At 56.2% G+C, this 13,159-nt stretch overlaps 1 protein-coding gene across 2 annotated transcripts in view; it reads left to right on the top strand.

Moving 5' to 3' along the window:
• LMX1B (LIM homeobox transcription factor 1 beta) overlaps positions 1-13,159 on the top strand; it is an 80,802-nt gene that overhangs the window by 15,689 nt on the left and 51,954 nt on the right. The gene's annotated exons all lie outside the window — the stretch shown is intronic.

Genomic DNA, 13,159 nt, shown 5'->3' on the forward strand with positions numbered 1-13,159 from the left:
GGGTTTGATGGGAATTATCTCATTGAATTTTCTCACTGCCCTGGGGCAGGCATTATTAGTATCATTTCCCATTTTGCAGCATTGAAACTTGACCTGAGACGTGCCCTGATTTCCCCAAGGTCACATAGCTTAAGATAGCAATGATAAGAGCTACCATCTATTGGGCACATGTTTGGCTAGGCTCGGGGCTAAGCCCTTGGCACTCCAGATCGCAGTGAGTGCTCCCAAAAGGACCATTGTTTACCTAGGTTTCCAGGTGACAGAACTGGGGCTCAGAGAGGTAAAGCCACACACCCGGAGTCACACAGCTAGTGGGGGGAGCTGCTCCAGCACGGAGCTGTCATCTGTAGGTGGGAAGACTTGTCCTCTTGAGGACTTCTCAGCCTCAGCCTGGGAGCGGGGGTGGTGGTGGGGAGCACCTGAACCATGCCATCACCTTCTCCGTGGCTCTCGCTTGGGCCGAACAACGAACAGCTATCCTGACATCAGGTGGGCATACTGTGGCATTGAGGGGATGAGTGTGCCTGTGGCTACTTGGCACGAGGCAGCCTCCCTTCCTAACCCTGTTTTATAGGTAGGGAAACCAAAGCACAGAGAACTTAAGTGACTTGCCCTGGGTCACACAGCTAGCGAGTGGCTGATGGGAATCACGCTCAGGTGTTCTGGCTTTGGGCTGTTGTTTCTCAGACTGAATCATCATCTCTACTGTCAGCATTGTCAGCATCATGCCTGACCGTCCCCAAGTGCCTTCTGAGTGCTTTGCGAATACACAGTGACAGCAGGGAAGTTCAGAGAGGGAACGAGATTCCCCCCGCCCCCAATTGCATACTGCTGGTATGTGTCCTACTCAGGACAGGGCACAGGGAAGCAGACCCAACCCGTAGACGGGAGTTCACCAGCCCTCACAGGGCCACCTTTACCCCTGCCCTGCGGGTACAGCAGCTCAGGGCAGGCGCTGTCTGCCCTTTGAAGGGGACAGCGCCTCAGTGTGTCACTTTGAACTGCAAAGGGGCCTGTGGTGAGGGCTTGGCCCCCTCCCACAGGCCCCTGCCCGCCCACCCGTCCAGGTCTGGTTCCAGTCGGCAGGCCTGGAGCCGGAGGGGCGGGCAGGGCGGCGGCCCCCCTGTGGGATGTCAGCCTGATAAGTGAGCAGCGGCAGACCCCTGAAGGAGGATGGAGCTGGCCGCCCACTGGTCCTGCCGTCCCACGTCCCACGTGGCAAGAGTTCAGGCCCGTCACCAAAGTGCCAGCCTCCCACAGACATGCCCTCGTGGCTGCAGAGAAACATCTCCCTGAATGTGGAAGATTTAAATTAAAATAACAGTAATGATAGCAATGATAGTAATAACAAGAACTTGTAAATGGAAACAACTTGCCCTGGGGCATAGGGAGTACCATGGAACCAAGCCTGTGCTCTACTTGGTGAGTGCTCATGGCAGGGGGTCACGAGGGGTGTTGGGTAAGAGACTGGTGCATCTCTGAGCAGCTAATTACCAGAAACCCATCTGGGGAACTTGGAGTTGCTCAGCCAGGTCCTGGCTAAGCTGGGCTAGGAAGGGGTAGGCCCACCCTGTCCTCAGAGAGCCCCTGGGCGAAGCAGGTGGGGGGAGGGGGCACAGTTAAATAGAAATCAAGCCGGCTCAGTCCCCATGCCTGGAATATGCTGACCTCTTTTCTGATTTTGTGGCCCAAGAACTGATCGCTTGGGAGGCCAAGATTCTTAGCCAGGTAGACAGAGAAAAGATGCCGGTGCTTTGGAACCTCACGGTTCAGAGTTTGATCTGGCTGTGTGACCCTGGGTTTGATGCTTTACCTCTCTGTGCCACACTTCTCTCAAAGGCTGTTGACGACCAACAACAGCCTCAGGGCAATGATGGAATTGAAAAGAGAAAGCAGATGTAATGTCTTCAGATTAGGTATTTGGTTCTTGCTGATGTTGTTGTGGATGCTCCCGTAGTCCTTTGTGTTGGGCCTGAGCCTGTGTCTGGCTTTGGTTACATGTGCCAGGCAGAACCTTTGCTAGAGTTCTGTGTTTGAGCCATGCCTTGGCCAGGACAGGGCATGATCCCTCATAGGTGCTTGCTTAGTATTGAAAGAAAAGTGTAGAGAAATAGCTGAGGGGCTCAACTGGCTGGGCTAGACACCAGGTTCAGCCTCTGTCTAGCTGGGCAACCCTTTGCAAGTTCCTCGGCCTCTCTGAGCCTCTGTTCCCTCATTGGTAAAACAGAGGTACTCAAAGAACCTAGCTTCTAGGGTTGTCCTGAGGATTAAATGAAACAGTGCATGAACAAGGGCCATACCAGTCGCTGTGAGCTGTTGTTGTTAGCGGGAAGGGCAGTGGGTAGGGATCTGGTTAATAACACAGAACAGCAAGAATCTGTGCTGGGTTTCCCTGGGCAGGTGTCTGTGAGATGGGAGGTGGGAGCTGAGAGGATTTGGAAGGGCATTCCAGGTAGGGGCACAGGAAGCAGGAATATTAGAGGTTAAATTGGTGGGCTGAGGAAGTGGGCTGGGACAGTGATTCTGGCTGGAGAGGCTGCCTAGGGCCTGCTGGGATACAGGGTTGCAGAGGGGGCAGGGGCTTGTAGCTATGCAACAGAGTTTGGCTTTTATCCTGTGGGCAGAAGGGAGCCATCGAAGATTATTGTACAGGTGGGTGACAGGACAGGAGAGGCACTTTATGGAACTGAAAGTGGCAGCACATGTGTGGGATTGGAGACCGGAGACTGGCAGGAGGGTCCTCCTGCTGCCTCCTCAGAGGTGAGGGCAGTGGAGGGGCTGGGAGGGGACAGGCTCAAGGCAATGTCAGCAAGCAGTTCTCTGAGCGTTGAGGGGAGGGGATGGGGCAAAGGGAGAGTCCAAGAGACCTGGGGATTGGAGCTGGGGTGACTGGCTAAGGCCTTGGGGTCCTGAGCACTCTGGGCTGGTCCCAGCAAAGGTGATCCCCTTGGCTGGATGGCTGACAGGTCTCGTTTCATGGGCATGAGACCTGTGCAGTCTCAGAGGACTGCACACTCAGGAGGGCCCTGTGCTTCGTTTAATACTCTGCTGTTGCCCTCTTGAAATTCTTAATATGGTCTGAACAAGTACCCTGCATTTTCATTTTGTGCTGGGCCCTGCGAATCATGTAGCCATCTCCAGTCCCTGAGTCTCTGGCTCTGGGCCTGGGCTTGGAATGGAGGCCTGGGTGCCTTAAGCTAGAACCAGGCCTGCTGGGCTAAGGAGACCTCCCCCCTCTACCATTGGCCTGAGGCTTGTTCTCAAATGGCTTCTTTCTCCTGGCTCTCAGCTTGGCCTTCCAGGGCTTCCTCAGTCAGGCCCTGCCTCCTTGTCCTCTGCGCTCAGACGCTAGCTCATCTGCTGTTCCCCACACGCTCAGACATTTGTCCACGTCTGGGTCTTATTCAGGCCGTGGCAGTTGTGCAGGATGTATTCGCAGGATGCCATCGTCCTTCTGGAAAAGTCTTCTTCCTCTGAAGTTTGGCGTAAGAGTCATCAGTTTCATGAAATCTCTCTGGTTCTGTATTCCCCCACTACACACCCCTCCCAGCCTGAGTCTGTCTTGCAATGCTTATTAAACATGCAGATTCCTAGCTCTGTGGAAGGACTCAAACTCTTAGGGTGAAGCCTATGAATCCTCATTCCTAGCTGCCCCCCTCCAGGGGTATCTGTGTACACTGAGGTCTGAGAAATTCTGCCCAAGGTACACCCAGGACTGGAACAGGCCCTCGTACTTACTTGGTCGGTGCTCGGCATGCACGTACTGAATGAATGAATGAGCTGTGGTTGTTGTCTGTCGGTCTTGACACACGCAGCCTTCCTGCAGCCTGGCACTTTGTCTGGCATGGAGTGGCATCAGGGGGAGGGGGGGAGGTTACTGGATGGATGGCAGGATTACAGCATGCGTGGACTGTGGCTGGGCCAGGATTCTTCTCTCCCTGAACCCCCAGGATGTAGGGGTTGGGCTGTCTACGATGGGGGCCAGAATGAGGGATTGGGGGCAAAATTAGTACCCTCTGGGAGGCAGCAAGTGGGCAAAGGTCGTGGGGGTCCACCGGCACATTTTCCCTCCAGCGCTTTCCCTCCCTCCCTCTGCTCCTAAAGGGCTGCCTGCTCCCAATGTGGTCCTCCCTGCACACAATTACAACAGCATGATGGAAGTAAAGGGTTTTATTTTTTATTTCTTTGTACTGTGTAGGCACTGAGTTAAGGACTGGAATGATCTCATTAAGCCCATACAAGTCGGCCAGGCAGGCTCTGTTATTATCCCCGTGTCAGAGATGTGGAAAGTGAGGCACAGAAAGGGAAATCAGCTGTCCAAGGTCACATAGCTTAGCTCGACCACTCCACTCCCTGGCCTCCGAGATGCTTATCCTCCCGTGGCTCCTGCTCACAATGCCGCAGGTAAGTAAGTGTTCAATATGTGCTGAAGGCAGGGAGGGAGGGAAGAAGGAAGCCCAGCCCACCCATGCAACCAGAAGGACCCCTTCTGCAAGCAGGGTTGGGCTGCCACTGAGAGGCCAAAGTGAACAGGACTGTCACAGCCCTGTGTGTCTGGGGATGAAGAGCAGGCAGGGGACCTCAGAGGAGAAGCTGCTGACCCTGGCAGAATGGACTGTGGAGGGGCATCCAGAAAGTTCCATGGTGGAGTCCAGGAATGGCTCCTTGCCCAGTGGTGATGGAGTTCTGTCGAGAAGCCTAGATGAGCCAGTCTCCGAAGGTGGCGTTCCAGAGTTATGTGTGGAGCCCCCTGCATGTTGGGTCCTGTGCGGGCATTAGGGAGGCCTGGGGAACAAGGTGGATTGGGCCTTACCCTTGGAGCTCATGATGAAGGGGGCAGGCGGTGTGGAGGAGACGCAACCACATGGGCCCCGGGGTGCTGAGCTGCATGGGGTCTAGCCAAGGGAAGACAGATGCCAGGAGCAGGCACCTAGTAGGGGTCAGGGACTATCCCCATCACAATCTCCGGTTGCCTACCTACTGTAGCAGTCCCTTGTTCATCAGCACCCCAGAGTGCGGGCTCATCCCACCCTAATGCCATGTCTGTGAGCTGCTGTCTTGGATGAGTCCCTTGATCTCTCTGATTCTCAGTTTCCTCATCTGTAAAATGGGTACAACTATTTCTCCTCTCCAGGTCATTGGAAGGACTACTGGTAGGAGGGTGTAAAGCATTTAGCACAAAGCTCGTTGCTCAGAATACAGAGAGAAAGCAAGGGAAAGAAATGTGTCCTATACAGCTATCGTTACTGTAGCGGTCATTAGTATTTTTGTTATTGAAAAGAATTCTAACAGAATAAACCCTAGGAAGGCCAGTCGACCCCCTCTGGGCCTCCATAACCTGACTTGCCCCCTTCTCTCCCCTCTCACCCACCTCCTTGGAGCCAGCCCCCACCTCTGCCCCCTCCTCCACCCACTTTACAGGGAGCAGGGAACGGAGGTGATGCAGCTGGTCCTATCTTGCTGGAGCTCTAGCCTCACAGTGAACAGAAGCAGGGAAAGGCAGGAGTGGTGAGGATAATCCTGTGGGTGGAGGGCTGTGATGGAGGGAAGAGTCTTAGGGAGGGCTTCCTGGAGGAAGGGGTAATGAAGGCTGCCTGGGAAGGCAGAAAAGCTTCCACCAGGTAGGGGATGTTTGGACAGAGTTGGGGAAGGTGAGATCAGGAGGGTGTAGACTAGGCCCAGAGACATGGAAGACAGTGGCCTGCTCAGAGGAACAGTATTCCCTCCCCTCCCAGCTCTGGCCCCGGCTCTACTCTCCTGAGGTCACTGCAGTTCAGCAGACTTATTCAGAGTCCTGGCACCTGCTACATGCCAGGCTCTGGCTAAGCTTGTCACACGCACCGCACCGTGTGAAGCCCCATGACAAGCCTGAGAGGTAGATGTGATTATCATTCCCATTTACAAGTAACGAGACCGAGGCTCAGAAGTGGGAGGCAACTTGCCCAAGGCCACACAGCACATCACAGCCAGGTCTGACTGTAGTCCCGGCCCCTCTCCAGTGCCCCCACACTCCCCTTCCAGGCAACTGCTTGTCACCCACTAGCCCATTGCCCACATGTCACATGGGAAGCGGGCAGAGCATCCTGGGGCTCACACACAGGCAAGAGGGATGGACTCCTGGGGCCTGGGGAGACTGGGCACGCATACAAAGAGGAGGTGGGCGTGAGAAGATTTTGAAAACCATTTGTAATGGGAGGAGATGCTGTGGCCAGGATGCTCCAGGCTTAGAGGCTGACGAGCCCGGCGGTCCTAGTAATTCTCTACACGTGACTGGTGACAAAACGCAGTCGCGCCCATGACCTTGGAGGTTCAAAGGAATAAGTGTGTGATTCAGAGGCTGGTGGTCCCAAACTTGCTTCTGTCACTTTCTGCCACTTAACCTCGATTTCTTCACCTATAAATTGGGCGGCCTAAAAACCCAAATCAAGATTGCCAGCAAATGAAGAAATGGAAGCTGCCATTTGTTATTTTTGCTATCGCTGTTATTAAAGTCTAATGAGATTGTGTCTGAGGACACTGGAGCACAGAGAGGCTCCTCTGAGGTCACTCAGCTGGGAAGTGGCAGGTTTAGACTCAGGCCCCACTGCTCAGGGGCTGAATCATTTGGTGTCGTGGGCTGCTGCCTCCTAGGGGAAAGGAGGGGAGAGCCCGAGGCCTGATCTGAACCCAGGGAGTCTGAGCCAGAGCCTGCCCTGTGGGCTGTCAGCTCTTCAATGGTGGACGGTGGGGGCAGCCTGATGACGGCCGCAGGAGTCTCTGGGTGGCCTTCTTGCCAGCACTTTCTCCAGCACTCCTTTCACCCCCCAGCCCTTCTCAGGCCTCGGTCTCACATAGAAGCTAGGATCACACTTGGGGGTTCCTCCCTTCTTTCTGGTGTTTACTGTGAGACCACTGTGTCCTTGTCTCAGGTACTAAGGACACAAGTCAGACAAGCCCTGTCCCCAAAGCGCTCAGTGTCCAGAGAGGCATGTGCCTGGCAGTATTTGGTAAAGGCTCTGATGGAGGAAGCATGGAACATTGTAGACCCCAGGAACGGGGCCCCTCTCCCAGACTGAGTGGCATGGAGGAGGACTTCCTGGAGGAAGAGCTGTCCACGCGGAGGACAGAGGGATTATCCCGGTGAAAAGGGAGTGGAGCAGCTTTTGGGCAGAGGGACCGGCATGTGCAAGGCCTGGAAGTGGGCCGTGGGGGGGGTGCGAGGAGAGGTCAGATCATACAGGGCCTTGAAGGCTGTGCTGGGGAGTCTGGCCTTTATTCTAGAGGCCACTGGAAGCCATGGAAGGATTCTAAGGAGGAGACTGTTAAGGTCAGTTTCGAACATGAAATTCACTTAGCTGGGCAGATTGCAGGCAAAGCAGGACAGGACCAGAGAGGAAGGGGTCCTGCAAGGCCATGTTGAGGTGTGTGCATCCGAGGGCAGAAAACTATAAGTACATGCGTATCGGGGGTGGGTGTCAACAGACCTGAGCTCTGCGAGGGCCCAGCCAATGTGGGGACTCGGTGAATATGTATGGGTCTCGTCAGTGCTCACCAGGCGTCCACGTCTGTGTCTCTGTGTGAGCACGTGAGCACGCATCTTTGTGTGTGTCCATCAGTGATGGTGCTGTGTCCCTATGTGCCTCTGTGTTTTCAAGGGGGGTGTGTGTGTGTGTGTGTGTGCGCGCGCGCGTGTGGACACGGCAAGGTACGAGATGACAGCTCTCTGTCCACAGCTGTGCTGCCCAGGAGAAGCCCAGGGAGCCTTGGGCAAGAGGGCAGGAAGCCGCTGGCCTCAGCTGGACCAGCCCAATCTGGTGTAGATACCACCTGGTCCTGACACCCCATCCACAGCCGGAGGCTGCCATCCCCGCCTCTGCCTAGCTTTCGTGCCATGCTGTCAGGGGGTTATCACTGCTGTAAATCGTCCCCAACACTTTAATCGCCACGGTACCTGCCCAGCTCACTGCGGCTGAGCTGATGGCAGGCGGGTGGTCGGCACAGCGCTGTGGAACAGGCAGCATCTGGAGAGGCAGGTTTGGCACCTCCTTGGGGGACCATGGCTCATCCTCGTGCATTTGAATGCCAGTGCAGACGTTAGAGGGCTGGTGGTGGGGAGGGACGGTGCCTGTGTCCGTGCGTGTGTCCCTGCATGTGCTGCTGCGTGCCTGGGCGTGCTGCACTGGGGGTGCGTCTTTGTCCACGCAGCGTCCCCCGTGCCTAAGACAGAGTGCACCTGCTTGTCAGTGAGTTTGTGTCTCGGCACACACGCATGTTTGTACCTGGCTGCCTGGATCTGTGCGTGTCAGCGTGGGAAGGCATGCTACGTGTGTGTGGACATGGGGTTGGGTAGGACAAGTGCAGCTGCACACGGCTCTCCCTGGACTGTGACGTCTGTGGCCACAGCTCCAAGAACCCAGCAGGAATTTCCTCTCACCTTTCTTGGAGGGGTAGATGGAGGGTGGGGTGGCATGGAGAATGGCTGCTCTGGGGTGGGGAGGCAGCAGGCAGGCCAGCCCCCTCCCCATTCTCTCTCAGAGGTAGGAGCAGGCGACAGCTGCTCCCCTCCCCTCCCTGTTCCTCCCTTCCCCTCTTCCCTTCTCTACCCCGTCCTCTTCCTCCTCTCTGTCTTCCAAGGTGCTGGGCCCGGGCTTAGTTTTAAGGCCAAAGGTGTGTATACTTGGGATGCTGTCCCCCCCAGCTTGTATCCAGACCCTGGGAGGAGACAGACACTCCCCCTCCTCTTCCGTGACCGCTACGAAGGGGGTCTACTTCGGGCCTGTGGTCCAGGAGCCTCACCAGGGTGCCCAGGCTGGGGTCTCAGGGCCTGAAAGCTCACGGAGAGGGGCCAAGAGGGCACATTGCTGGGTCAGGGGGCAGGTTCCTGGAAGCCCGAGGAGGCCACAGCCCAGGTGAGCCCCTGCTGGTGTCCCTGGCAGGTGGGTCAGGACAGGTGTGCTCCAGTGGGTGTGCCCCGGCTGGTACGACCTCACAGGTGTGCCCCAACCCACAGCCCCCAACAGGTGTGCCAGTTTTTCTGGGAGGAATGAACAGAGCTGGCTCGCTGGGCCCAACAGGGGTGAGTGGCTGGGCCTTCAGGGTTTCTGAGGGCTCCCTGCAGACTGCACTCACCCCCCAGCCCGGAGGCCAGTGCCCTCCCGCCACCACTGCTGCCCCGCCAGGGGGCCCTGCCACCCTGGGGAGCTGACCTTGACCCCACCTGGCCCCCTACGTCCCAGCTTGGGGGCTCACAAAGAGAGAGGAGGGAAGAGAAAAATCGCAGAGATTTGTCTTGTCTCGGGCTGACAGCGGAGCGAGTGATTGCCAGGCCCGCTTGGCAGTTTTTAATCATTTTATCTCTGTTCTCGGCTCTCCGGGGAGACAGCCAGTGCTTAGCAGTCTGCTCAGAAAGACCTCGGGGCGCGTGGCGCAGCGGCGGCTCCGAGCTCCCATTATTAGCTGTGCTCTTCGGAGCGCGCTCCGATCTCTCCCGGGGGAGCCGGTGAAAAATTAACACGGGCCGGCGGCGCGGGCGCCCGATGTAACTGTAATTACTCCATTGATATTCCTCACACAATAGTGCTGTCATCAGTCATTTACATAAACTTTCTCTCGCAAAGACGGGCGGAGGTGCCTAATCCTATTGGGTGCTTCCACTGCATGCATTATACATGGCAGCGGGGCTCCTAGGTGAGGAGGGAGGGGAGGGAAGGGAGGGGAAGAGGTGGGAAGGAGAACTGGAGAGGAAAGGAATGGGGGGGGGGGCAAGGAAAGGAGCTTAGGGATGAGCAGGGGGCCAGCTGGGTGGGGCAAGGGACCAGAGCCAGCAGCTACCCTGCATAGAGTGAGATACCCATGGGCTGGGGTTGCACTGAATGGGGGCCAGCCTGCCCCTCCATCATTGTCATCATCGTCCTGGGGCAGGTGAGCCTGATGCCTGATCCTTGCGGGGGCGGGGGGGGGGTTGTGGGGTGGGCGGGGGCCTCCAACAAAGCCTTGCCCCCCTCCCCCTGCTTAGGGACCATTCCTGGCCCCTTTACCCACCCACCAGGCCAGGCCCTAACCCCACCGGGCATCTGGGCTCTGGCTGGAGGCTCTTCAGCTGTTAAGGAGTTAAAACCTCCCTGGAAATTACCCCCGTAATGACCTAATTAAAGACTTCAGGGCCACCTACTCCAGGGTGAAAGCTAATAACACCCGCCCAACAATAATAACCCAGTGGAGCCCCCCTGTTATTGCGGCAGCCTTGTCCCCCCCATTCCCACCACCCTTGCCTGACCCTCTCCTCTGGTCCTGCCTATGCAAGCTGTCGGTGGCTGGGGAGGGCCAGGGACTGAGCCCCCAGCTGGGCAGAGAAGGGCTCAGGATGGGACCAAGGGGAGAGGCCTGGGATAGTCAAATTTCCGTTGCTGAATATTTAATGAAGCCTGCACGGTTTATTTGGTTGGCCTGTCGATTTTTATTCCTCTGTCAATAGCTTCTCATATGTGGGGCTGTGATGATCTTTAGCAGGGCCTCTCCAGGGACGGCTGCCACTAAATGCAATTATGGATTTTATACCTCAATGTGTTTGATATTTCCACTGATCTAATTTGCAGCCTGGTAGTTTATTGTTTGGCATTTTAATGGCGTTCAAATGCTATGGGAAATTTGATTTCTTTTTATAATTCCTCCTTAACGCAGTTAATGTGGGTGGTGGGATGGCCCAGATTTTAGAACCCAATGTATAGAAAGAAGAAGGGAGGAAAAAGAACACACCCTTGTACAAATTTAAGGAGATGTCCGTTGAAGGGAGATCTTCCTCTGAGCTGTGGAGCCCAGGTGCCTGCCTTCCCGCCTCCGGGTTGGGGTAGGAGCTAGGGCCGAGGTGTGGGGAAGCCGATTGTGGGAGCCAGGGCACTAGGCAGAGAAGCCAGCAGACAGTCCTTTCCTCCCACAGTCTTGAGCTCTGTGGCCTGTAGGCCTTGTCACAGGACGTCTTCAAGTGGCTTTTAGGTCCCTGCCCTGTCCTGTTTTGAGCAGCTGCAGAATCAGGGAGGCCAGCATGTGCACTGCCACTGGGTTTCGTTGCCTGCTTTTAAGGCAGGGGCCACATCAGTTTTGGGCCTTTGAGACCGGGGGTGACATGCCTGTCATCTGTGACAAGTCCTTGTGGGGCCTCCGCCGCATTCACCAAATGTGTCCACTCTCAGGTCGGGGATGTCCCCACTGCTCCTCTGCCTGTACCTCTCCTGCCCTTTCTGGCCTACTTGGAAAGCCTAAGTGTGGGGGCATGACCAGGACAGGCCTTGGCTGCTCTGTATCCCAGACCTGGATTTCTAGAGGCTGTGCTGGTGCTTTTCTAGGCTAGACTAGAGCAGAGAGGGAGCCAAAGTCCACAGAGCAAGGTGGAGGTCCCCCACCTCCTTAGGGCAGCTCCACCGAGCTGGGCCACCTTCTTCCCTGAGCGTGGGAGCACAGGCCAGGCAGCCAATCGGGAGTGGTCTCCACCCTTGGTTAGCAGGGTGGGGACACAGGGGACACTTGGAGAGCCTGCTCTCAGGACCTGCCCGCCCATGGCAAGGCAGTTTGGGCCCAACTACCAGCAGTTGTTGTGGATTTTCTAAAACATCTTCTGGGGAGAGGAGTCCGGAAAGACTCAGGAAACTCTTCCAAGTGGCCTACCTGGAAGTGAGCAGGGAAAATGGTTTAAGGCAGGCAGACTAGATCCCGCTGTCCTGAATCCCAGGGCTCCCCCAGACAGCCTGGCGTGGGGTGCAGGAGGGAGCTTCTCTTCAGGCCTTCCGGGGAGGGTCTGTCCAGGCTCCCCAGGGCCTACAGGCGCCGAGTTCTGGTTTGGAAGCTCGCCCCTCCGGAACACAATGGAGCCTGGAGTCCAGGACTCTGGGGATGCAGAAGTAATTCAAAGTGCCCTTTGCTGGACGCTCACCCTGAGCTCAGCAGCATGCTAAACGCCTTGTACACATTATCTTTTTGCATCGTCAGGAAGCATAGGTACATCATCATCCCTGTGTCACAGACTGAGGCTCTGAGAGTTTCACAACAGGTGCCTCGGGTCATGGCTAACGGAGGGCCAGGCTTTGAATGAAGGTGTGTATAGCTTCAGAGGCCCTGCTCTTAACCGTGGTGCCTGACAGTATGGTCTTCCCAGGGCGGGGCTGGGCTTGCCTGCCCAGGGAGAGACAGTCAGTCCTGAGCTGGGACACCCTCTCCTTCCCTTGCCCTCCCCTTCCTCAGTGTCATTGGCCCCAGCTTCTGTCCCTGGGCCAGTCCACCACATAACCTACCAGGCTGCTGGCTTACCCACAGTGGCTGGCTTCTGTTTTGAAGGGAATTTTGCATCTTTTGGAAAGGAATGGCCAGCCTTTCCATCTTCTGGGGGATTCTCACCCCGCCATGTTTCCCAGGTTTCTGCTGTGTCCAATCCACTTTCCACATGGCTGCTGTTCTCAGGACCTGTCCCAGCAGCTCCTTACCCACTCAAATATGAGTAGTTGTGGTAACGGCTCACGCTCCCAGGCCAGGCCGTGGGCGAGCACTTTACACACATGCTCTCAACACCTCCATGAGGTAGGGAGCTCGGCTGCCCCATTTTCCAGATGTGGAAGCTGAGACTCAGCGCACACATTCCTGCTAGGGTCATAGTGACACTCAAAGCTTCCCCTTGACATTCCCCCGCAACTAGAACAGTTGTATTACCCCTCATGCCACCTAATGCCATGGCAGTTTATGTTCATATGTGCGTCCCCAGCCAGCCCAGAGGGCCCGACAGGGCAGGGACTACGACTGTCCTGCTCATAGTCTGTCTCCTGCTGCAACGGGGCCTGGAACACCCTGGATCCCAGAAAGACTATTGAACAAATGAGTGCATGAGTGAGTGAAGCCCCAAAGGCCATGCTCAGACCTCTCCTCACAGCCGTTCTAAGATCTCCTGGCACCTTCAGGAGAGATGCCAGTCTGGATGCCAGGTGCCAAGGTTGTTCACGGCTTTCTTCCCACATACCCCTCAGGCACCATCCCCAGATGCCCGGTTCTCCCAATTCTCACTTTCCCTGGACACTCAACTCTCATTCTTGCCTCTATGCCCCTGTCCACACGGTCCCCTCCACCAAGAAAGAATAGCTTTCCCTCCCCTTTGTCAGAAAAACTGTGCTCATCCTATAAGACCCAGCTCTGTGGTCAT

Source organism: Prionailurus bengalensis, chromosome D4 (assembly GCF_016509475.1).
Source record: "Prionailurus bengalensis isolate Pbe53 chromosome D4, Fcat_Pben_1.1_paternal_pri, whole genome shotgun sequence".
Lineage (NCBI taxonomy): Eukaryota > Metazoa > Chordata > Mammalia > Carnivora > Felidae > Prionailurus > Prionailurus bengalensis.